This window comes from Cryptomeria japonica, chromosome 8 (genome assembly GCF_030272615.1).
Source record: "Cryptomeria japonica chromosome 8, Sugi_1.0, whole genome shotgun sequence".
In the NCBI taxonomy this organism is placed as follows: domain Eukaryota; kingdom Viridiplantae; phylum Streptophyta; class Pinopsida; order Cupressales; family Cupressaceae; genus Cryptomeria; species Cryptomeria japonica.
Genome location: NC_081412.1, coordinates 255213105 through 255236089, shown reverse-complemented (window position 1 = coordinate 255236089; position 22985 = coordinate 255213105). Strand labels below are relative to the sequence as shown.

Sequence of the window (22985 nt, the reverse complement as noted above, 5' to 3'; positions counted from 1 at the left end):
TCTTTCTGGATCATCTATTGAAGAATATTTGTTCCGCGTATGGTGATGCTGCATTTGTTCAGGGGATCTACTTCCCAAAAATCCCAGCGAATTGTTGAAAATTCCAAATATCTTGGCTGCAGAAGATTTTGGAATGAGGATTTGGAAGCACAAAACTCTAAGTACTACAATTTCATCTATAAATTCATGCAAACAGTGGAGCATAAATTCAGTTAGATCTGAAGTGCAAGAGACTTATAAACCTAGTAGTTATGGTGAAATATATTCAGACAACCATTAATGATAGCAAGAATTACTAAGTTCATGATTGGTTTGCTGCCTGTAAAAAAAAAATAATAATAATAATAATAAATTAACAGGCAAAATACAATTAAATAAGAAATAAATAAATTTAAGGCTATGTTTCTATGTTCCAAGTCGACCTGAGTAGTAGCAAATAATAATAATAATAAATTAACAGGCAAAATACAATTAAATAAGAAAGAAATAAATAAATAAATTTAAGGCTATGTTTCTATGTTCCAAGTCGACCTGAGTAGTAGCATGTCATTCATCATTTTTAAGTAAGCCAACTCAATGACTACCTCAGCTCGCTTTCAGTTGTGCCTGGAGATACATGGCTAGGTTGAATTGATTTTTTTCCTGCATTTCTTTAAAATTTGCTATTTTTTTTTCTAAAAAGATCTAACAAATTCCCAAAGGGTTTACTTTGTTGGGTCATTCTAACTATCAATACAGAAAAAAAAAAGATACTGTAATCATCATTATTGCTATTTTTAAACCATCTGCAATTTAATTTCTCATGCACCCGTATGTTGGGCATTTGTTCCTCTATACATTTTTTACTTTGTAGTATTATCCCTCAATATGTTTTGGTTTAACTAACAGCGACCATTTTTAAATTATCTGGTTTAGGGCCATGGCAAGTGCCCTTCCCAGTCAAAGTAAATTGTTGCAGATGCTGGAACAATAAACACACAAATTTTCCTTTCCAACTGCTAGGATCTTCGGGTGCAACAATCGTTCAATTTTGGATTGAGCTACAACCATATTTTTCAATCAGTGAGCAACTGGATCAAATGTAGAATAAATTTAAGTATGTAAAACTTGGAGGATTACTATTCTTATTACAGATTTTATTAGCATAGAACTACACAATTTTTATTTTTATTTTGACAAAATGAACTCCCAGTATTATTTTCAGTGTTTTTGAATCCTTTACGGTTACGTTTAAATTTTAGGCCTAGAAATCGAAACCTAGGTCACTCGGTCCCTGGAAATTTAGATTGATGACCACAATGGTCTTGCCTCGTGGCACACGCAAAGTTGCAGAGGATGCTTTATAAGCATCTTTCCTTTCATTTTCCTAACAAACTTACATCCCTGTGATGTCGTCCTAGCTTATGCACCAAAGTGATATTGCGTTGATTATTTCAGTGTGATCCTTGCTGCTCAACAAAATATAGTCCACCTCCACTATGTACCACCTTTTTTTTTAGCACCCATATCTGCCAGTGAGGTTAAGTATTTGAAAGGTTGTGAGTCTCCAACCGTATCCAATAATCTAAACAAAGAATACTCAATTAGCAGTAGGAGTCTTAAGCACAAGAAAAAACTTAATGATCAAAGAATACTCAATTAGCAGTAAGAGTCTTAAGCGCAAGAAAAAACTTAATGATCAAAGAATACTCAATTAGCACGTGAGTATCATTCAGAGCCGGCGGTTGAGAAAAGCTTCCAGAGCAGCATTAATTTAGCCCGTTTAGCCAATGTCTCTTGATGAAAACACACTGGGAGATGAGACTGCTACTCTTTGTGATCAGGGACCCACTCCATCTCACCCCTTTATGGATGCCACCAAAAATCTGCAAGTGAAGACCAATCACATTAAAGGAAGAAGGGGGTGGTACCGTCCCATCACTGCTAGAAGATCGCCTAGTAAATACTCTTTTTTACCAATAAAGCAGAACCAGATTAAGGTAGAGAGGCTTGTTCTGTTACATCTGAATTAAAGGTAGAGTATATTTGCCTATACCTTTGCATTCTCATTTCAATTCTGTAGAAATCTCACAATTGTGACTGATGAGAAGGGAAGAGAAAGCTCTCCCAAGTGATAGTAAAACAAAAGTTGCTCTGTACTGGCTTTTGAGTAAGCATGTTTATCTTAGAAAAACAGAAGAAACATATTATAATATTATTACATGTAATGTATTTGCAGTGTAAATTTGATGGCAGGGAAACTTTTTATATCGGTGAAATTTGTTTACAGGGACCCAAATATATCATCCATTTTGGGTGCTAACGAGGAAACCCAGCTGTAACTATAAGGTGCAGACTAATCATATATAGAATTAATAAGAATTACCGCAAAAAAATCTGCCGAAAAGGGATCCTGACAAATCTTCCACAGCTATTCTGCCAAAAATAAGCTTACGGGCTAACCGTATAATAGGATTGTGGAACCCTGTGCATATTGGAAATTTCATAGTAGCATAAATACATAAATAAATAGGCATTCTATAAGGAAAAATACATGGGTATTCTACAAGGTCATACCAACATGCAAAAATAGCGAAAATCATGAAGTCAAGAGAACATACTAAGATAAATCATTGGGAGTTACGCTTACTGTTAGGGAATTCTCCTTAATAAATCCTATTCTCAAGCTGAAAACATCCCACTTCTCTACAGTTACAGGTGATTTGGCTGAATAATCTCTTATTTGTTTATTTATCCATTTATATTATTTCTTCAATTTTGAAGAACAATACACTAACCACTTGCAAAATACACACTATAGTTATCATTCCTTGCATTTCTATTTTCCAGTATTTGCATTCAGAATACTATATTCTCAAGCTGAAAAACCTCCCTCTTCTGAATGATTCCATCTACAGTTACAGGTGATTTGGCTGAATAATCCCTTATTTGTTTATTTATCCATTTATATTATTTCTTCAATTTTGAAGAACAATAAAACACTATAGTTATCATTCCTTGCATTCAAAATACTATAAAAAACATAGGGTAATATGTATATTTGTCCCCTCCCACATTTAACATGTAACACAAGCTGTCAAGATCAACCATTAGCTTACTAAAATAGGGTATACGGATACAAATTTTATATAGTAGCATTGCATGATATTCAAAAGCTCAAGAAAATTACATTTACAGCAACCAAGTATTCACGGTAAGGGATAACTGCTTTCACCTATAGATTTATTTATTTAAGGATGTAAGTTTGGACATTGTATATGCTATAATGGAACAATATACTACAATGTAAGATAACTGCCTCTACCTTTGCATTCTCATTTCAATTCTATAGAAATCTCACAATTGTGACTGATGAGAAGGGAAGAGAAAGCTCTCCCAAGTGATAGGAAACATAAGTTGCTGTACCGGCGTTGGGGTAAGAATGTCTATCTTAGAGAACAGAGGAAATAGCAAAAATATATTATAATATTAGTACAAGTATATTTGCAGCGTAAATTTGATGGCAGGGCAAATTTGTTTACAGGGACCCAATTTATCATCCATTTCGCTTTCGCCACAACATGGTCATGGAACATATTAAAAAAAGAATCTATACAATAAAATTTATATGCTATGTAACAGTCTCAAACTAAGCATTCTGACCACAATTGTGTCCACAGAATTCCTTGCATACAGGTGCTAATGAGGAAACCAGCTATTATTCTTTTGCTGAACACCCAAAATCAGCAAAAGATGGCACAAGAATCTCAACCCAAACCAAAACAGTCCTCATTAACAAAAGGGGAAGAGTATGATCATGGAACATATTAAAAAAAGAATCTATACAATAAAATTTATATGCTATGTAACAGTCTCAAACTAAGCATTCTGACCACAACCGTGTCCACAGAATTCCTTGCATACAGGTGCTAATGAGGAAACCAGCTATTCTTCTTTTGCTGAACACCCAAAATCAGCAAAAGATGGCACAAGAATCTCAACCCAAACCAAAACAGTCCTCATTAACAAAAGGGGAAGAGTATGATCATGCATCCAATGCATCCATCAAATAGGATGGCAAGGTAGCCAAGCCTCTGCACAATAGCCTCAGCAAGAGCCAAAATGCTGAACCAAAATACTGGCCACACAAAACCTAGTGTCATCATGGCAGAAATAGAACAAGAACAAGTCAGACAGACACAAACAAGGAAGACTGAGGATCAAATGGAGACCAAGGGAGATACAACTTGGACTGAACCAGAAACAGAGGAAGCCCCTACGCATAAAGTAGACGAGCGAGAATTCAAAATATCAAATTAAAGAAATGGAGGATGAAGAAGCACAAAGAAAACAAGTAGTTGAGGAAATGCACCGTGAAAATCACTGACACCTTCAACAAAACAAGTGCACAATTGGCAGAATTGATTGAGGTCCACGTCAAGAACGTTGAATTCAACTTGGCTTAGTCACTAGATGAAACAATGGTTTCCTATTACTCCGCTTAAAACATAGGCAACTGTAGCCTTGATAAAGATGGCCAGGGAGACTACACAGTCAGTACACGAGACATGAGTATACATTTGAGTCCAATAGAATTCGTTTTCGATTACTCAAGTACCCATCTTAGCTGAAATTTTAGAAGTAAAATTTCACATAAATTAGTGAACAACATCGAATCTGGTAATATATTATAAATACTACTCTCAGAAGCACAAAATTTTGCCCTAAAATCTCAATGCTGTTATTCTGAAAGGTAACTTTAGTCTGAAGTTTTAACAAGCATTTTTGTAATTTCTAAACCCTTTTCTCAGAAAGCAAACTAACAAGAAAACCAAAAAAAAGTTTGCAAACGGTGCAGAAAAAACTGAAACATTAAATTACTACTCCTGACAAATCTTCCGAAAAGGGCTCCTGACAGATTTTCCACAGCTATGCTCCTGACAAATCTTCCACAGCTATTCTGCCAGTAATAATATGCACAGGGTTTCACAATCTTACGGGATTGTGAAACCCTGTGCATATTGGAAATTTGATAGTTTATATAGTAGCATTGCATGATATTCAAGAGCTCAAGAATTACATTTACTGCAACCAAGTATTCACAATAAGGGGATAACTGCTTTCACCTATAGATGTATTTATTTAAGGATGCCAATACGAAAAATATGTAAGTTTGGGCATTGTATATGCTAGAATGGAACAGAACTTTAAACCCTTTTTTAAAAGAAAATATTGAGTGCCAAATATGATTATTGCATTCTCTAATTGGAAGAGCAAGCTTATCTATGATATATTATTTTACAGTTTGCAATCTATTCTCAACTCTATTGGAAAATGCAGAGTTAATACTTCACATTGATTTTGCTCAGAACTAAATACAATGTACAATGCGAGTAGAAATACATATACTCTATTTAAAACATGATACATGAATCTTATTTGGTACAGAATACATACATGCTTGAATTTGAATGCATAAATTTTCTTATTCCTTAACTCATAACTTTATATACGTGTATTTATGTATTTTTCCTGATAGTACCCTACCCTAACAATTATAAATCCTGTGCAGAAATCCAAAGAGAATGGAGAGCAGAGATGTTTATGCCCTTCAACTGAATGGATGGATAAATCTAAAAATATAATATACACCAAATTCTCTAGTAAATGAGCTACTAAAAACATATGAATTCCTCAAAATGAAAGAAAAAAAGAGAGCAGAGTATAAGATGTACTCACCATTTTCTGGCCATATCTCCAATCAGCCACTCCAGAACGTAGAGTTCTTGCTGCTGCCTACCTCCATGCCCATTAAAAAATGACAATCCACAGGGAAAAAGAAGATACTCAAAATAAATAAAAAACTGCAATTCAAACGCAAATGAAAACATCTAAGTTGAGGCATGGCCACGCCGAAAAAACAAAATCAAAAAGAAAACAGAAAAATAAATGAATGAACACTACAATCTGCCCTGTTTCTCTAGTAAATCTCCCATTTAAAAGAAGTGAAATCCTGCTTTTCCAACGGCCATTCCGATGTAATTTGAGTGCCGTTAGGTCACGTTCTTAATTGAATCTGGACAGTTATTCATAAAAACAAATGGATTGAATCTGCACTTTGAGTGCCGTTAGGGCACGCTCCTCTCAACGTTTGGAAATCGACTCAAAATAGATTGAATCCGCACTTCGAGTACAAATTCCATTCCCACTTGACACTACATTACTTTTCAACTTTGCCTTCGTTTTCTGAAGTTCCACGAAAATATTCATCTCTCTATATTAACATCTTCTTTAACCACTATGAGTGCATTGCAGTTCGTAGGGATTTTTGGGCAATGTTCAATCATGGCTATCTCTCAGTTTTCAAATGAAAAAATGTATTAAACTCTCCCAAAAAAAATCCACATTAAATTGAATTTTTAAAATTGGAACTTCTTTAAATATTGATTTTTATTTTTAAATTTGTTGTTTGAGAGTATATATAATTTGGCAATTTATTTAAATCTATAAAAGAAAAAGAATTAAAGAAATACAAACAAAAGAATAAATAATTTAAAGACAAAATTGAGAAGGAAACTTCAAAAACTAATTGAAAAAAGGTTTATGGTGTAAAATTCTTGTTTCACCTTTATTTATGAGTTCTATTTTATTCTATGTAGGTTAATCTTGTTTAGGTGGTGAGCTCGTTAGAGAGGTAAGCTATTTCTCTAGTCTTTTATATATTCATCAATTGATTAATGTAATATATCAATTCGACCTACACTCTTGAGCATTTGGTTGATTCGTAATACTAGTTTTCCTATAAAAAAAAATTGGCTTCATTTTCACATGGTATCAAAGCCTCCTAGATTAGACTACTGGTTTGAATTTGTAAATTCTAATTTTCAATGTCTTTGTATGTGTCAATCTCTATTTGTGGCTTTGTGGGGGTCTACTTTAGCATCATGGAAACTTTGCATGTGGTTTCATGGAAGTGTTTTATGGCATCGTGAAAGTTGCTTAGATATTTTGCATCACAAAGGAAGTTGATTCTAGAGTTCTAGTGTATGCTTTGGTTTAGTAGATTGAACTTTGGTGTGTGAATTGTGCGGATTGCATTCATTGGCTCAAATTCTCTTGACCTTGAAATTCGTGATGTGCTTTGCAAATACACGCACAAATCAAACTAATATTTTACAAAGTTACATCAAATTAAGCTATTCTTTGTAAATTTTTACCCAAATCTAGTCAAACTTTTCTACATTTATATTTTACTGTGTTTATTTTCATTATTATTTCTGATTCAAATCTATTTGAAAGGTATTGTGATCATTTATTTTGGTAGTTCAAATTTACTTGTAAATGCATTTTGGTTACTTCTTCTAATTATGGTTCAAATCTATTTGCAAAGAAATTTAAAACTTTGTACAAAGGTGTCTAAATATTTATTTAAATTTGCAAAGGCATTGGGATTTTGCTTTAAATTTGAAAAGTTGTTTGATTTTTGTTGAGAATTTTTAAAAATTGCATTTTGATTTGTTACATTTTAGATATTTTGTGGTTTGCATGGTTTTTGAATTTACAAGGGCATTTGATTTTCGTGTTGAATTTATAAATATTTGGTTTTATTTGTGGCATTTTAGTACTTTGCGGTTCACTTGGCATTTAAATTTGTAGGAAGGTGCTTCAACAAACCCTGACATTTGAATTTGTAGGCTTCAGTTATTGCAAGCTTCAGAATAGCAAGTTTGATAGCCAAGTAGGTGTCAAATTATTTCCAACAATAAGGCACAATATTCACCCTCAAAAAGTTGAAATTATTAAGATTAACAAATACACTAGGGCTCTAAAGGAGTTAAGCCCTAGGTCATATGTGATTTTTAGCTCCTAGTTCTTTCTAACCGAAATTTTTCTCTTAAATTTATGTAATTTCTCCAAAGCAATTTTTTGTAAAAAAATATTTGTGAATGTAGGCAAATCAAGAAAACAATAAAATTGATGTAACTTTAGATTGCTAGCTCAAAATTGAGTGGAATTTTTTAAGTGGTTAATTTTTTTATGCTTGAGCCATTAGACAATATTTCATTCTAAAATTATAAATTCTCTTTTCTTTTACTAACTAGACTTTCCTACGCAAAGTGTCACAATTTAGGGGGGGTCTCTACTACTGAATCAAGGGGGGTCATTTGTGTTTTGTCTTCTATACTTCTACACTTCCTTCTATTTTTTCAGTATCATTCTTGGGGGGGCTATTCAAGTATCTTGTGATCATGAATTGAGATAAATTTCCATTTTGGGGGGTTCATGATGTCTTTGAATTTTATTTCCATCCTTTAGATGTCAAAATAACTCTAGAAAAATATTTGTCTTGAAAACAAGGGATAAAGAATTACTACCTTAAGCAGGATATATTCTCCTACAAATGCATAATTAAACTTGAAAATGATAAGGTTTATGTACTAATATGGCTTACAATTTCTAAGGATTTTCTACTTCACATAAAGCATACTGGGTGCCCTTCCACTGCTTGGACCATCGTCACATACTTGTATGGAGACCTTAGATCTTCATCTAATAGTGATATTTCCTTGGATGATATTGAAGCTTATGTTGCCCCATCTTGTATGGGCACATCCTCATGGGATGATCAGTTTATTTGGTTGGCGTACATTGATTCTCCATCTACTTTTTGTATCTAAAAATTTTGGTGTCGCTTCTTCAAGAGATTCTAGTGGTTTAGTGCAATAGTATATTCATCATCTTCTAGATACAACTAATTGGAATGTGTACTTGATAGACATTACCGATTCCTTTTATGAGTCCTATCTTGTTGACTTGAAGGACACCACCAAAGATATTCATATTCTCTTTGATGACAACTTAAATGGAGTTATGTCATCTTCTTTTGATGTTATGAGGGCATCTTTAGACCCTCTTGTTCCTTCTCGACGTTATCATTTGTCCCACTTTGGTATTGGGATGGAGACATTTGAGCTACAATTGGAAAGATTGTTGTTGAGTTTTCTTCCCTCATATTCTTTTCAAGAATGGGAAGAAAACTTAAATACTTGCATGGCTCTATTTCTTCCTAAGGAGAGGAATGTTATTTGACAAGCTTGGACCATCTTTAACATTCATTGTCCCAACTTCTACCATCACTACAAAAGATTTTGCATTGAGGGGGCTGCATGGTCTCTCTTCTTCTCTCTTGTGGAGAGGAATTTTTTTCTCACATGGGTTTTATCCTTCTCATCCTTTAGAGAGCATTTTTTTATCTTCCTTTAAGGGGGACCTTTTTCCCATAGGGTTTTATCATCTTCCTTATGAGTTGCATTGTACTTGGATACCTTATCGAGCCGTGTTTTTGAGACGCAATCTTTTATCACCACCTAAGATGTTCTTGAGGGGTGTTTGTGTAAAAATATTATTTCACCTTATTGTATGAGTTTTACTTTACCTTGTGTGGGATAATCTTGTTTAGGTGGGGAGTTGGTTAGAGAGGTAGTTATGTCTCAAATTCTATATACACTCACAACTTGATTACTGCAATTGAAGACATGCAAACGTGAGAAGGGATGGAATGTTTACATAAAACAAGAAACAAGCATAAGCACATAAATTACCAAAACCAAGTATACCTTCCCAAGCTTGACTCCTTCCTCGGATTGAGCCTTGGATGAAGTGGAGGCGCCCTCGTGCTCCACTTGATTGGATTGGCTCCTTTGATGTGGATGTGGATTGCTCTCCTTTGCTCAACAAGATTGGGTTATTGATTGGATATGGATTTGAGTTTGGGACTGATGCTCTGCAAAAAAGATTAGAAAATCTGTTTGATGGCAACACACACAAGAGCACAAGAAACAAATGTTAGTGTTAGCAACAAAAGATTATCCTAAACAGACATATCAAGAGAGATATTAAGCATGAAATAGAAAGCATATAAACATAAAATGAAATAACTAATCAAGATGCTCATAGTTGCTCCTCCCTTGTTCCTCTCCTCTCCAAGTCCCAAATGAGTGTAGCTCTCAGCAGCTTTTTGCACTATGGATGCTTATGGAGGATTGAGATTTAATACTAAGCTTCAAATATGAAATGAAAAGCTAAATACTATGCTAGAGTAGATAGTGATGCTATGAAAAAGCTCTATGCTAATGCCAGTATAACAACAATACTCTAAAATGCTTCTCCTTTGCTTGAGGAGAAGGGTTCTATTTATAGAAGAAATGGGGAAATGAAGGGTTAAGATTGAATGGTTTAATCAAGGGCCAAGTTTGAAAGTTGGGGATCCATGTGCACAATTGGCACCAATAAAATGGTGACAAGTGTCAACATAGGATTGGGTTGAGAGAAGAGGTTGGAGGCATTAAAGGCCTGAGAAGACCTCATGGTTATCTAGAAGGTAAGGGTCAAGTCTAAATTAAGATTACCCACTGGATTAAGAGTTAATCCAAGGATAAACCTTTGTGCAAATGTTTAAGAGATAATCATGGTCAAAGCATTAAAGGCTTGATGAGACCTTTGGGTTGGGTAGAGGTTGAGTCAAAACAAATGTTTTAACCATGTGGGAGGGTTTGAGGTAACCATTAATGGTTATTGGAGACTTTGGGGATTAAGTGGTTGAAGGTTGAAAGCCTTCAATGGTTATCAAAGACTTTGAGCCATTTAGTGGTTGAAGGTTGGAAGCTTTCAAAGGTTATCCAAGACTTTGAGGGTTAATTTGTTGAACACACAAAGCATTAATTGCTTTTCAAAGACTTTGGAGTCTTTGAGAAGTGACTCCAATTTGCTTAGGAATGTGACAATATTTAGGGGATGGATTAGGCTAATTAGGAAGGGTTTAGAAGAATTTAGAAGGGGTTTAGGCATACAAGTGGATTTTGTAGGAAAATGCAAGTGGGAGAAATTTTGGTATTTTCAATTAAAATAAAATCATTTATTTCAATTAAATGGTGTAATTTGCATTTGGATAAATATTCAAATAAATATTAATTTATTTAAATGAGAAAAATGAAGATAAAGCATTAAAATGCTTGAAGACTTTGAGGGAAACCATTAAAGGCTTGAAGACTTTAAGGAAAACCATTAAAGTCTTAAGAAGACTATAGAAGGAAGCCATCAAGTTTGAAGACTTTAAAGCCATCAAGTTTGACTACTTTAAGGGAAACCATTAAAGGTTTCAAGTGGGTGAGGATAAATAGGATTTTAAATAAATAATTTATTTAAAATAGTTGTGCAACTTGCTTTTGTAGGAAAATACAAGTGGGTGGAGGATAAAGGTGATTTAAATAAATGATTTATTTAAAATAATTGTGCAACTTGTATTTGTAGGAAAATGCAAGTGGGTGGAGGATAAAGGTGATTTAAATAAATGATTTATTTATTTAAATGTGAGAGGTGGGATTTTGGGGGAATTTAAATAAATATTAATTTATTTACATGTGAGAGAAGATTTAATTAAATAAATATGATTTATTTATTTAATTAATGGTCTGAATTTGGTTAAGTGAATTAAATCAAATAAATTGAATAATTTATTTAATTAATAGGAGAAGAGGGTTAAGATGAATTAATTAAATATTAATTTAATTAATTATTAATTGATGGTTAAATAATCAAATAAATACTAAGTATTCATTTAATTAAGTGGACAGATTTATGTGACTACATTTGCCCCTCTTTGAGACGGTGCGGTTTATCGCGTCGTTTCAAAGAAAGAAAAATAGGTTTGAAGAAATGCCCCATAAAATGTAAATTTAATGGGTGGTATGCCCCCTCGAGGGATGGGCCGAATTTTTTTGAAAAATCGGGCGATCTCTCGAAAAAGAATGAAAAGCGAAGGGGAGGTAGAATAGAAGAAATTAGAACTAATGATGAAAGAATGGGAGAAAATGGAGTGAATATGAAGAAACAACAAGCCAATGAATACCCTGAGGTCATGCAAGAGATACATAGCAGATGTAGTGTGGGGTTTGGATTGATGCTATACAATTGATCAAAATTGTTTGGACAATCTGGTGCAATCGGTTTAATTGCCCCGGTCAAGTCAAAGCGTGACAGTTGATGTCAGTTGGTCGCTTGGACATGATAAAGTCTGAGTAAGTGAATCAAAGTGACCTGATGTGACTTAGACAATTGATGTAATTGCCCGATGAAGTCAAGGTATATGAAGCAAAATACTCGTTGAGACGTAGACAATTGATGTAATTGTCCGTTGGATTGTGTTTGATTGGCTAATCAATTGATAGTATGTGCGTGTGATGGATGGTTGTGGAGAATCATAGTGGCCCCGTTGAGACTAGGTCATTATGATAAATGCCTGATGTAGTCTAGGATTACCATGATCGATTACCTGTTGAGACCTGAAGATACTTGATCAGAGTATCTGTTGATAGTCTAGGTGTGTGGGAGTCGATGTATCTGTGTAGACAGAGTAACTTGCTTGATTGTGTGGATGAATGAGGATGGGAAGCGATGAAGGGATTAGGATGATGTTGATGATCAAGATAGGGAGGGTGAGGGGGGATTTGATGTTAGATAGAAGATATGGAGGACTATGACCGAGTCCTATGGAAGAAGAGGAGTAAAATAGAGTATGCATTATTATGACTATGTATGCATGATATGCAGCTATTATGAATGTATGGATGGGTGGAATGCAACGAAATACAATATATATAGATGAGATGAAATGACGATCCATAGTGCTTTATTTTTCATCATTGAGCTTTAAAATGTTGTAAGAAAATACAAGCAACTTGACATAAAGATTCAAGATGACCAAAGTATTTCTTACATGGATTTTATATAGCAAGTTAATACAAACGACTTGATATAAGGGATCAAGTCGACCAGAGTATTGCTTGCGGAACAGACAAGGATTATCTCTATTCATGCATGACTTGGATCGTCCTCCTTGATCTTAGGCTGATCATATCCTGAGACAAGTTCATACCATACTAAGAGATAAAAAACCTTTATCCAGTTTGGATGAGGTAGGAGGAACCAAAGGAAGAGCATTGCACCTGCAAACAAACAATATATACATAAAGAATAAAGAATAAGGATCCTTGGTAATGGTTCATGCTCATATGGTCGAGGTATACGCTGTAGTCAGCAAGCCGTAGTGATCTATGATTGCATTTGGCATAAGATCACGTAGCCTAGTGAACTTCCCACGTAGACACCATTAGTACATGCCCCAGAACTTCATCGGAAATAATGCGCAAATGATACAAAACAATGCTGAAAGATCCTGATACAGATAAACAAATGAATTACTCACGAATCAACCAAGCATTTGATAGCTTAACATAATTTTCTTGTCAAAGAAAATGTCATCTTGTCTTTGTTTTGATAAGGAAGGATGCATCCTTGTTTAAGACAGTTTGGATTGTTGATGTTGATTGTGTTGGTCGAGTGATAAGTGGTCATTTGTGTGAGTATTTTGTATCTGATCGGATGAATATTTACAAGGTGTTGTCATGTTTTTTGGGTGATTTTCGATGGTTTTTCGATGTTTTTGGATTTTGTGTAATAGTTTTTGAATGTTTGTGGATTTTGTGAGTCATTTTTGAATGTTTTTGATATTTTGCGAGACATTTTTGAATGTTTTTGTATTTTGCGAGACATTTTTGAATGTTTTTGGATTTTGTGAGACATTTTTGAATATTTTTGTATTTTGCAAGACATTTTTGAATGTTTTTGCCAATGAATCACCAATAATGTAGAATCCACTTCCATCATCTAGATTGTAAGGGCATTGCCCCCAAGTTGGACATGATTTATGAAAAAGCGGGATGCTAGACGCATGAAGTACTTTCTTGGATGACAGATCAAATAACAAGCCATGGTTAGATGGATGGATGTGTGTATGTATGAATGTGATCGCAATGAGCCTGAAAGATACTGGAGCCATTGCCTTTACGAGTGGCGCCTGTTTGCCAGGTTTTCGCCATCGTACTTACCCAAGGTGCCACTGGAGTGGTTGTTCACCGTTTGGATGCATGATTTTTCTTTACTTTTTTGAATGTTTTTGTATTTTCTTTAGGACATTTTTCTGAATGTTTTTGGTATTTTCTTTAGGACATTTTTCTGAATGTTTTTGGTATTTTCTGATATGCAGGGGAGCCTGATGCTCTGTACACCTTAGGTATAAAACCGTTTGAGGTGCATGCTATTGATTGGATCTGTGAGCGGTTCTCCGTCTGATGTAGCCAACTGATATGCCCCGGACCCGAATACAGCAGTGACAACATATGGGCCCAACCAGTTTGATTCAAACTTGCCTTGATGTTCTCTGTTTGGTTGGTTGCGAGGATTTTCTCGAAGAACAAGATCACCTACCTCAAATGTACGAGATCTAACTCGGTGATTGTAGCTTCTACTCATGCGCTGCTGATAGGCTTTGAGGTGATTGTATGCAGCTTGTCGCTTCTCATCTAGTAACTCTAAGTCCTGAAGACGAGATACTCTGTATGCTTCATCATCGATGAGATTGTGCAATGAAACTCGTAAGGATGGTATCTCGACCTCAATAGGTAAGATAGCTTCAGCACCATAGACCAATGAATAAGGAGTTGCACCTGTAGGGGTCCGAATGCTAGTTCGATATGCCCATAGCGCTGGATTCAATTGAACATGCCAATCACGACCAGCATCATTGACTGTCTTCTTTAGGATTCTCAATATGTTTTTATTGGATGCTTCGGCCTGACCATTGCCTTCTGGGTAATAGGGAGTGGAAAAGCGGTGTTGGATATGAAATTTCTGACAAAGCTCACGAACATCCTGATTTTTGAAAGGAAGACCGTTATCTGTGACAATGGACATGGGCACACCATACCGGCAGATGATGTAATTGAGGATGAATGAGGCGATCTGCTTGCCGGTGACTTGGGTAAGTGGAACAGCTTCGATCCACTTGGTGAAATATTCGGTGGCGGTAATAATGAATTTATGGCCATTGGATGAAGATGGATGGATTTTACCCACAAGGTCAAGGCCCCATTGACAAAAAGGCCATGGTGTTGTGATTGGTTGCAGTTCTTGTGCTGGTGCATGTATCAGGTCGCCATGAACTTGACATTTCTTGCATTTTCTGACAAAGTAGTAGGAATCCTTTTCCATAGATGGCCAATAATATCCAGCTCGCAAGAGTTTCTTGGAGAGTGACGGACCACTTGAATGAGTCCCGCAAATTCCTTCATGTACCTCTTCCAAAACCTTTGTTATCTCATCCTGTTCCAGACATCGAAGGAGAGTACCATCAAGACTACGTCGGTATAAGGTTTCGGCAATAATGGTATATCGAGCAGTTTGGCGAATGAAGGTTTTTCGTTGGTTATTTGATTGGTTAGGAGGAAGGGTGTGATCATGGAGATAGGTGTAGAACTCACCATACCATGGGGATTCTGAACCGACAAGGTGACATATCATCTCGGATTCAGGGATATCATAAGCGGGGATCCAAAGTTGTTCTACCAAGAACTCGTAGTGTGTTGAATTCTGTGGAAGATCTAGTAGAGATGCGATGGTAGCCATAGCGTCAGCAGCTCGATTCTGATCTCTTGGTATCTGCTCAAAAGTGATAGTAGTAAATGATGTCTTTAGATTGTCCACCATTTGCTTGTATGGCATGAGTTTATCATCTTTGGTCTGATACTCATCTGTTGCTTGTCAAATGACCAGTTGTGAGTCGCCATATACTTGTAGTTCTTTTAGTTTCCATTGTATGGCTAGCCTAAGTCCTGTGATCAAAGCCTCATACTCTGCTATGTTGTTTGTGCATGGAAATGTGAGCCTGTAAGACTTCGGGATGCTATCACCTTGAAGTGTGATAAACAGAATGCCTGCCCCCGAGCCGTGCCTAGTGTATGAACCATCAAAATATAGCTTCCATGGTTGTACTTCTGTGAGCATGAATATCTCTTCATCTGGAAAATTGGAAATGAGGGGATGATCGCCTATGAGTGGTGCATCGGCCAACTGATCTGCAATAACTTGCCCTTTGATAGCCTTACGGTCCACATACTCAATGTCGAATTCACTTAGAATCATTACCCATTTGGCCAAACGACCTGTCAATGCTGCTTTGCTAAGTAAATACTTGAGTGGATCAATTTTTGCGATGAGTTGTACCTTGTGTGTTAACAGATAGTGCCGCAATTTAGTGGCTGCTAAGATTACTGCTAGGCAAGCTCGCTCAATAGGTGTGTAATTGAGTTCATAGCCAACCAGTGTGCGAGAGATGTAGTATATAGCACATTCTTTGCCTTCTGCATTATGTTGTGCCAGTAGTACACCCAATGATGTACTTGTTGCCGAGATATAGAGTAACAATGGTCTACTTGGATCTGGTGGCATCAGCAATGGTGGATTCATGAGATAGTCTTTAAGTGTCTGAAATGCTTGCTGGCATCGAGCATCCCACTGAAAGCGGATGTTCTTGTGTAGCAAATGTGTAAATGGGTGACACTTATCAGCCAATTGTGCAATGAATCTTCGGATGGATTGAAGCCGTCCTTGTAGTGTCCTTAGCTGACTGATATTCTTTGGAGGTGGCATGTCCATGATTGCTTTAACCTTTGCTGGATCGACCTCAATGCCTTTGCTTGAGACAATGTATCCTAGAAGCTTCCCGGAGGTCACTCCAAAGACACATTTCTTTGGGTTGAGTCGAACATGGTATTGTTCCAGTCTATCAAAGATTTTATCTAAGATGTGAAGATGTCCTTCTCTAGTAAGTGATTTTGCTAGTAAATCATCCACATAATCTTCCATTATAGTATGCATCATGTCATGGAAGATGGTGGTCATTGCTCTTTGATAGGTCGCTCCTGCATTCTTTAGACCAAAAGGCATTACATTCCAACAGTATGTGCCCCATGGACATGTGAAGGCTGTCTTATGTTGGTCCTCTGGTGCGATCTTTATTTGATTGTATCCTGAAAAGCCATCCATGAGTGAAAGCATGGCATGTCTTGCTGTCAAATCTACTATGATGTCGATATTTGGTAGAGGGAAGTCATCCTTAGGACATGCCTTATTTAGATCTCTGAAGTCTGTACAAATGCGGATGCCCCCTTTTGGTTTGCCAACTGGTACAATGTTGGAGATCCATTCTGCATAATCAATTGGTCTAATGAAACCAACATCCAGGAGTTTCTTGAGTTCTGTTTTGACTAGCACGGCAATCTGAGGATGCATCTTACGAAGCTTCTGCTTGACAGGTTTGGCTCCTTTTGCTACTGTGAGATGATGCATGACTAAATCAGGATCAAGCCCAGGCATGTCTGCATATGACCATGCAAAGTTGATCTGACGCTGTTGGAAGAACTCTATAAATTGAGGTTGTTCCTCTGGAGTGAGAAGAGATGCCAGATGTATGATATGAGGGTTTTCAGGAGTCCCCACATTGTATTCTTTGGTCTCCTCAATGAGGATCGTTGATCGTTCCTGTTGTGTATTAGCAGGGAGAATGTCAAACCCTTCATCCTCAGGCGCCTCAGAGAGGTTTTCACCGTTGGATACGCTCTTTCTTTTTACTTTTGTTGGATCAAACAGTGCCACAGTGTGGTTTTCACTGGAAGATCCATGTTTTAATGTTATATTTTTGCAGCTGAAGGGTTTGGCATCTGCCCCGAAGTATGCTGCGCTTTTAAGTTGAATGGCGAATCCAGCTTTGTGATCCCCGCTTGGTAGATTATCCCTTAATTCCAAAAAGTCAATGATAGCCTCATCGTTTTGGAAGAGGTCAAGACATGGGGGATTTGGTTGGTTCCATTCGATGAGTTCAGGGTGGATAATGGGCATTACTTCATCGATTAAGTTAAGTGCGGGAGATGTATCAGTGAGGGTTAAGACAGTGTGGTGAAGGTCGTTGATGGTACTCTCCCTGTCAGAATCAGGCGTAGGATGAGAGGTAGGGTCTGTGGAAGATGTTTCCAGCTCAGGTACCCAAGTGGTCTTTATCTGTGCTTCTCCGTAAACAGGAATGTCTTTGCGTGGCGGAGGTGGTGATGTGTCTTCCTCATCTGAAGTGTTAAGTTGCACTGAATCGAATTCCCACTCATGTGAGTCGGTCTCTGAATCACTTTCCAGCATCCGATTGCTATACCATACTGGGATGTCTTTGGAGTTGAACACGGCAGGTGTGATTGGTTTATGTATCTTTGTAGTGATCGGTGTTGCAGGAATCGTGATAGGATTTAAAGGATCTATCACTGGAAGTATCGACAGGGTTGATTTAGTGGCTTCTATTGGAACGGCTGGTGCCATAGATGCCGCTGCGGGTTCGGAGATAGTTGCTACTGCTATTGGTGTTCTTGATGGGATTACTGGTTCATTTGGTGGGATGATTGGTATTGTAGATGGTTGTGGTGGAGTCATGAGCCTCGATGGGGCAGTGGGGATAGTGCTTGATGGTGCTTTGATTATGAAAGGTGTCCTCTTTACAGTAGGTGGGCAAAATGGTTTGCTAGGTTTTCCTTTAAATCTGAGTTTAGGAAGGATCTCTTTTTCAAAACCTAGGCCTGTATTACCTTTGGGCTTGAATTCTAGTAGCAGAGGTTCATGTCGTCCTTGTTTGCAGTATCCCAAAGCACTCCGACCATCATATCCCATTCTTTGCATAATGAGGAGGCCTTTGCCATACTGTTCCGTAGGAAGTGTAACTTGCGGTTTATCAGTGGTGATGGGATCTTTATAGATCCATTCCGCTAGGTCCTCATCTTGTGTTTCTTCCTCTTGACTCCTTCCAAGGACGAAAGGCGTCCAAGCACATGCTGGCGTGATTAGTCGTTGCTGGAGTAACTGCTGTGGTTTACCATGTGTTTTAGGAGAAGTAGGCATTTGTCCCACACAAAAGAGCTGACTCAAGTTGTATTCTCCAGGACCTTCCTCTGCGACTTTCATCTTAAGCTTTTCTTGCTTGGGTATAGGAGTGTTTGAACTGGCAAGAGAGGCGGGATTTACATATGATGTGGAGGAAATGGCTTCCCTATTATTAGGAACAGTAATCTCTGGTTGATGGCTGATATTATGGCAAAAAGCAAAAGGATTTGCATCACCCAGGATTGTGATCTCTGCACCATTATGTGGGAACTTGATACATTGATGGTAGGTAGATGGAACGGCTTGCATGGCATGTATCCAAGGTCTCCCTAATAATAGATTATATGGCAGAGGAAGGTCCAGAACCTAACAAATTATGTGTTTTACCACAGGGCCCACTCGGATTGGTAGCACCACCGCTCCTTTGGATGAACGCTCTGCATCATCATAGGCCTTGATGGTGATCTTCTTGCGAGGATCCACTGATTCTATTGCATATCCCAATGCTGTGACCAACTATAGTGTGCAAATGTTTAGGCCTGCTCCATTATCAATCAAGACTCGCTTGATCCTGTGTTGGTTGACAAAGCCTTCAATGTGTAGCAAAGCATTATGAGGTTGTTGGAAAGAAGAGTTGTCACTTTCAGAAAAAGTGAGACAAGGTGATGACTTTAGATTTCCAACCATGGCTTGAAATTGGTCTGTGTTCAGGTTTGCAGGGACTGACGCTTCTTGGAGTGCTTGATCCAAGATTGTTTTATGAGATGGTGATAGGCGTAATAGCTCTAAAATGGATATAAGTCCAGGGGTTTTGTCTAATTGTTCCACAAGATTGTACTGCTTTGGGATGGAGGTGGTGCCTTGTGGAGCTGCCTTGATGGTAACTTTGCCGCGACGCGTAACAACATTGCAATTTGAGGTGGGATTTTTGAAGGTTATGGTTGCAATTTGTTCACTGGCATCATACAGGTGATTGACAGTGTAATTATACGCAGCTTGCGTATAATCAGTGGTATCAGGACCTCGTCTGGACGTCGAAGGACCCCTTTGATCTTGCGATGGAAGTGGATTCTTGAACATCTGATGATCATTATTGGTTGTTTTTGGGTCATGCCCTTCAATTTCAATTTCTCCTCGGTCAATAAGATCCTGAATGAGATCTTTCAATCGGTGACAATTACTTGTCTTGTGTCCTCTTCCTTGATGGAACTCACAATGTTCAATATCCTTCCACCATGCTGGTTTGACTTGGGGCTCATAATTTGATAACTTAGGTAGAGTGATCAAATTGTGAGAAATAAGTTGTCGCATCACCATTTCAATGGGTTCCCCTAAGGGAGTGTATGTGCATTTTTGTTTTTGTGGACGGTGTCTTGGTTCATCATGAGATGTGATGCGACCTTGATTAGGAGGACCATGTGTATTATTTTGAGGTGGAGGATTTTGTCCTGCAAACCGAACCACATGTTGTGCATTTTGGACAGTCCTGGCATCCACAACTCCATCATTGACGATATTCTTATTCTTGTTCCAGAAGTTCGGTTTATCGCTATTGAAGCGCGGGCGAGGAGCATCTTTTGGTTCATTAAAGATTTTGATGAGTCCTTTTTTGATGAGTGCCCTTTCACATTTTATACCCTTGGTGATCATATCGTTAAAAGAGTCTGTGTCTTTGACATCCAGGTGAAATTCCATTTCTTCGTTTAAGTTGGAAATGAAAATTTCCACTAGTTCTTGTTCAGGTAACTGAAGAGAACGTCTGCTAGACATTTGGCGCCATCGTTGCAGGAATACTGAGAATAATTCACCTGGTTTTTGTTTGGTGTTGCATAGATCAGCCATGGTGATGTCGCGTTCAATATTATAAGAGTAATGAGATAGGAACTTCTGGATGAGTTCCTCAAATGTTCTAATGCCACCTGGAAGTCGGGAAAACCATGATGTGATTGTTCCTCCCAAGCTTTGGGGAAAAAGGCGCATTAGGTATGTGTCCTCATAAGATACTTCAAGACAAGCAGAATGAAATTCTCGGACATGATCACGGGGATCCCCCTTTCCTCTATATTTTTCAAATTTGGGTGTTTCAAACCCGCGTGGAAAGGGTGGCATATAAAGATTCCTATCAAACGGATAGGGACAGATGTCGTTAAGTGAGAATTGATTGGTCTTAACACCACTATGAAGTTGTTGGGCGAGATTCTCGACTTGTTGCCGCAACATCTCCATTTCATTAGGAGGAGGAGGTGGTGGGTTACCTCGAGGGATGTTATATCTGATGGGATCTCTACGCCTTTCTTCCTCATGGCGACTTTGTCTTTCTGATGCTTGTCTTAATTGGGCAAGATCAAAGTCTGAGGGGAGTTTGGCTCCTTCTTGAGCGAGTTTTAAGAAGTGAGCATCTGCGTTGCTCCTTAGTATTTCATCAAATAATCTGTTAAAATGAGGATTATGCTGAACCCTTTCGATTGTTGAAGGAGTGGGAGTACTTGGGTTTTCGTCATTCACATTTCCTCCAAGTGCTTCTTGAAATTCATTGAGGTTGTCCTCTTCTTCCTCAATTTCTATTTCTCGTTGCCTTGATCGCGATCGGGTTTGAGCCATTTTGTTTGCAAGTTTGTGTTGAAGTTGATTGAAGATGATGATGAGTTGTTCGATGAAAGATGGATGATTAGTGGATTGTAGATCTCTAGCACTCTAAAGGTAAATGTAACCAGAATTCTTTCTTTGAATTGCTTGTTTGTTTTGATGAGTTTGGATGTGATAAGGTGTAGAGAAATCTGAGATGTGTTACAGATTTTGACTACCTAGTAATGAGAGGATTCACTCATGAACTAGTTTTAACCTGCGTAGATGTGTCTCTTAGGATGAGCTTATCCTAGATGTAGAAACAATCTAAAAAGTGATGTGATGTGTTTGATTTCAAGCAATATCTAAAAAAGGAATCTTGGGACAAGAACCTCTTAATGTTTTGAGAGTTTTGGGATGGATTGATGATGAAAAAATGATGTATGAATGAGATGATGGATGTTTTGTTTTCAACTTTAATAAAAACTTTGTGTTACAAATGGAACAAACTCTTCTTCTTCCCTTTCAGGTGTTGGTGGCACTTCTCGAGCTGTGTTGTAGGTGATACAAATGTTTGGGAAGAATTTGGGATTAATCTTTCCTCCTTGATTTTTGTGATAACTCAGAGCTCTATATTGCATAAAAGCTCTGCGGTTTAATGATTTGGAATCAAACTCGTTTGTTTTACCTTGAAGATAGAGACGCATGCGATGTAGAAAGACTCTATGGGAGACAAAGATTTGTCGATTGATATAGAAGAATTTCCTCCTTTTGATCAAAGCCTTTGAGCTTAGTGGTCTCCTTTTCAAGGTGATATTCTGATGACACTTCTTCTTTCGCAAGATGTGAAGAATGGTCATAAATTTTTGATCTCTTTGTTGTTTGCACTTTGTTTTTGGTATTTTTGGTTGTGTTGACAGATGTTGGATGAATACTTTGTTTTTGGGATTGATTTTTTTTATTTTTCCTTGACAAGAAAACAAAGCAAGCACACAAACACAAGAATGTTGCCTCAAAGGCACAAATGAGTATGGGTCTAGATCAACCCAATTCTTGGACTTGTTTTTGACCCTTCCTTTAGATTTATTTTAAGGTGTAGTTCCAAAGCCTGAAGTCGGCTCAATTTGCACTAGGTCTGTAAAACGAACACACTTCAAACATTTTTTATCCCTAAGGTCAAATGGCCAGTTGTGATAAATTTAGCCCACATCTTGATATTTCTTCGACTTTGGTACTACATACCTTATGAATCCCGCCGTGGCAGGTAAGGATGTGATATACTAAGTCTTGCACGAGCATAACAAATAGATGATCCCTATGATGGGGGAGTCACCACTTTTATCAAGCCACAAGTGACTTTTCAAAAAGCTATGTTTCTACTCAAGGAAATATGTATGGTGAGTATCTTGGGAGCAAAACCATCTATGCTCTTGCACTAAATTATATCTCAAATATCCTCAATCAATAGAACGGGTGGGCTACTACTTAAAGGTGTTTAGTCATGTTCGATGTTTTTGGACATAAGTTCATTCTGTAGTGACTCACTTAAGAGCCTTGTAACTGGTGGTGGGGCCCATTTGTCCTTTCGGCCAGTTACACTGTAGGAACAGCTATACCCAAGGCTACAG

General features: G+C 37.4%; 1 long non-coding RNA gene across 1 annotated transcript; it reads right to left on the bottom strand.

The window, feature by feature from the left end:
• Positions 1 to 1097: 1097 nt before the first annotated feature.
• LOC131059987 (uncharacterized) lies at positions 1098 to 6338 on the bottom strand. Its single transcript, XR_009110269.2, has 2 exons — positions 5719 to 6338; positions 1098 to 1865 (listed from the first exon to the last, which is right to left on the bottom strand). It is a non-coding gene; the product is annotated as an uncharacterized LOC131059987 (long non-coding RNA).
• Positions 6339 to 22985: the final 16647 nt, after the last annotated feature.